The sequence below is a fragment of the Urtica dioica genome, chromosome 4, assembly GCF_054948205.1.
Source record: "Urtica dioica subsp. dioica isolate 48M chromosome 4, U.dioica_male_clone48M_v1_H2, whole genome shotgun sequence".
NCBI lineage: Eukaryota > Viridiplantae > Streptophyta > Magnoliopsida > Rosales > Urticaceae > Urtica > Urtica dioica.
The window spans coordinates 16,625,549-16,629,291 of NC_142759.1; the positions used below are offsets into that span (position 1 = coordinate 16,625,549).

At 35.7% G+C, this 3,743-nt stretch overlaps 1 long non-coding RNA gene across 1 annotated transcript; it reads left to right on the forward strand.

The window, feature by feature from the left end:
* Nucleotides 1–1,158: 1,158 nt before the first annotated feature.
* LOC149400884 (uncharacterized) lies at nt 1,159–1,902 on the forward strand. The gene is made up of 2 exons (XR_016296735.1): nt 1,159–1,434; nt 1,575–1,902. It is a non-coding gene; the product is annotated as an uncharacterized LOC149400884 (long non-coding RNA).
* The last annotated feature ends 1,841 nt before the right edge of the window (nt 1,903–3,743 follow it).

Here is a 3,743-nt window from a genome sequence, read left to right on the forward strand (position 1 = left end):
TGGCTGAGAATTTGGTCATGTCATGGCATAGTGCAAAACTTGGCGCGCATTGGCATGGGCAGTCGAGGGTTGTGTCAAGGCGAAGGATTGGCAATACCTTGTGTGAGCAAGACTGTTGGCCGAGTGTTGACCGTGTTTTGGCACGGGCAAGGCTCTTGGATGTGGGTTTGGCCATGCCTTGGCATGACGTGAAGACTTGGTGTGCCCCGATATCCTTTATGATGCGAAGACTTGGCGTTATCCAATCGCAGTATGGTGTGAAGACTCGTGTACCACATGCAAGGCACAACTTGGCGGAATGACTTGCGTGAATCAAGCGCGGGGCTCGGTGTTATGGCGTAAGACTCGATGTGCCTTGGTGTTGAGACATGATGCTGGGATGGGAAGGCAAGGTGTGGAATGCTTGGCATCAAGACTAGGCGCGAGCGAGTGGTGACGTGGCGAGCGACATGTGAAGGGTTTAATAATTGATAACTAATTTAGTTATTTTGTAAAAAATTTAAAGGGTTATTAATTTTACCCTTAGTTTTTCAAGTTTAAATGTGGATATATAATTAAACCTTGTAAATGTTATCTTTAAAATGTATTAAATACGTAAGATAGTAGTGTATGTAAGTTTCACCAAATGGGCTAAAAAAAATACAAAATTTAAAAAAGCAAACTATGAATAAGCCGTGCCAAACTTTTACAAGCTGTGATGATAATAATATACGCGATATTGGACAGATATCCTACTATTTCTCTGAAATACCTTAAACTTTAGAAGCTGGCATCTTTGAAAAGCATAAATACGATATTACCACACAAGTCACCAGATCATTATACCTGCTGGCAAATGAATTCTTCTACACTTTTAATTTGATCAATATATTGAATACCAAAAGAGCATATATGAAGCAAATGAAAGTCTAACACGCTTACAACAATTACACATTTTAAGTGTAAAATTGACGACGAGAAGAGTCTCTTCAGAGTTACGATCCGCGTCTTATTATCATTAGATTAGCAAGTCAAATGACATAGCCGCCAAAAGCCAACCCAATAAAATAAAAAATAAATAAATAAAGACAAGTCAAACATAAAAACGATCTCTCTCTTCGTTTCTTACGATTTTTCTTTCCCCTCGGGAATCCACTTTCGCGGAAACTAACCTCATATCCCCATATAAAATCCCGTAGCTTAACACGGTTGCCCATTTCATTTGAGCTTTGAATTTTCATACCCACCTCATCACACCATTAATCTCTTTGTCTCTCCAACAATACAGAGTTACAGACTCGTATATTTTCCCTTATTTTATTTAAATAAATAAAAAAAAAGTGAAGATGGTGAAGGCAGTGAAATCGCTGGCTCTACCGATAATCGGAGTCGTATTGATGGCAGCGATGAATTCGGGTCGTGCGCAAAGCTTAGCTCCTTCTCCGTCCAACGATGGTCAGTTTCTTCTCAATAATTTAACACTCAGACCCCTTTATTATTAATTCGTTACGTTTTCACCCCCCTCACTTTTTTAGTTACTGTGTGTTGATTTCTAAAGGATTTTCACAATCTCATACTTGTTTCTTATTTTGCAGGCTCAGCTATTGATCAAGGAATCGCGTATGTTCTTCTAATGGTGGCTCTTGCGGTTACTTACCTTGTGCACTGAATCATTTGGCTGTATGAGAATTAATGTGTTATTGTTGTATTTTTTTTTAACACCATTCTTTATTATTCGATATTTTTCTCCACATATATTAGTTGGAGATATTAGAATTTAGAATAGGTACTTCTTTTTTTTTTTTTTTTTTTTTTTTTTTTTTTTTTTTTTTTTATGGGAATAGGTACAACTTCTTGGTGTTGTGTGTGTAGACATTTACTGAGAATATATAATATTAATAGAAAATTATTTGTCTTTGTTTTCCTCGAGTTTTGTTGCATTGAATTTGTGATGTTTGCCAATGGCGGTTGTGTTACTTCGTGAGAAAAAAAAACGAGATTCTCGTCCATTCTAGGCAAAGATCAGCCCATCTGCAAGGGAATTAAAGCAAAAGCTTTAGGGATTATTCATATTCTATGACCTCCACAATGATTTTGGACCAAAATCAAATAAGTTCAATTTAATCCTAAACTATGACTATCTATTTTCTTTAAGTACAAAAATACCCTCAATTTTATTAACAATGCCAAACCTGTCGGTTTATTGACATTGATGTCAATAAACTGTCAGGTTTATTGACATCAATGTCAATAAACTGTCTGGTTTATTGACATCAATGTCACTAAACCGGCAGGTTTGACATTGTTATCAATAAACTAGCTACTGTCAACGACCCCGACAACACCAAACACATGTTATCAAAATTGGGAAACAACAGCTTTGTTTAAAAAAAAAATTTGGGCACCAAGAGTTAGAGATGCATTTTTAGTAACATAATTAACATCTCAACAACATAACCACGCTCGGCTTTGACCCATCGGCGCTGGGATGGGAAACGCGAGGACTTCTACGCACCACCGGGGGCGATTTCTCAGGCGAGGGTTTGGGTTTCTTGGCGGGGGATTTCTTTGTTTGGGTTCATCTTTCTTTAATTCGTTGAATTTCTGTGGTTTTTGAAGTTAAGAAACAAAGAAAAAACGATTCTCGCGATTCTGGAAAATTTTGAAAGTTTCTGGAAATTTCTGGGTTTTCGTTGAAGATTTATTGACATTGATGTCAATAAAAATGCATATTTATTGACATCAACGTCAATAAATCTTCAACGAAAACCCAGAAATTTTCAGAAATTTTTCAAAATTATCCAGAATCCCGATAATCTTTTTTCTTTGTTTTTTAACTTTAAAAACCACATAAATTCTACGCGGAATCCATGGCGGGCTGTTTCGGCGGACACTTCGAGGTCGCCGCCGCCGGGATGGCCACGGGCTGCTCTCCGGCGGCCATGACCGTCGTTCCCAGGAGCTTTAGCGTCGGAGATGGTAGAAGATGAAGGTTTGGGGATAGAGCTGTTCATAATGAATGAACAAAATGCTTAAAAAAAACATTCATGGATGAGAGAAATGGGGTTTTTTGGACGCAGAGAGAGAGAGAGGATGTGGATTGTTTAAAAAAAAAAAAAAAAAAAAAACTGACTAGAGGGATAAGAAATGAAAAGAGGAAAAATAAAGAATAAGGTTAAAAACGTAATTTAATCAAATGGGTAGTCATAGATTTGGATTAATTTAGACATATTGGATTTTGGTCCAAAATTAGTGTGGAGGTAATAGTTTAGGAATAATCCCAAAGCTTTAAGTCTCACTTTCTCAAAAGACCCCAAAAAAAAAAACTCTCTTTATACATATATAAAATAAAATATAAAAAATATGCACTTTGAAAAGTTTTAATCGGTTCAAGCTATACTTTAAATAAAGCAGAGAAAAAAAAAATTGAATCAACCTTCTAAAAATAGGAATTCGGGACCCACCTGCCACACATAATCAACTGTCATCAATTAATACAAAGGCTTTTTATAAGCCCATATACACTCCACTCCATTAATAATAAGGCTTTGTATAAGCTAATATACAATTATTTGAAATCAGACTCTGCTTACAAACTTACATAACTAACACATGACTAATGCTTAAAAAATAAAGAGCAATCGTTCATCTTCTATTTTGTATTAGTGTTTGAATAGTGTTTTAATACGAAAACAAAGAGATAAAAAAACCTTATATTCATTATGTCATATTTAAATTTTGGGTTTTTATTTCATAATTTTTTT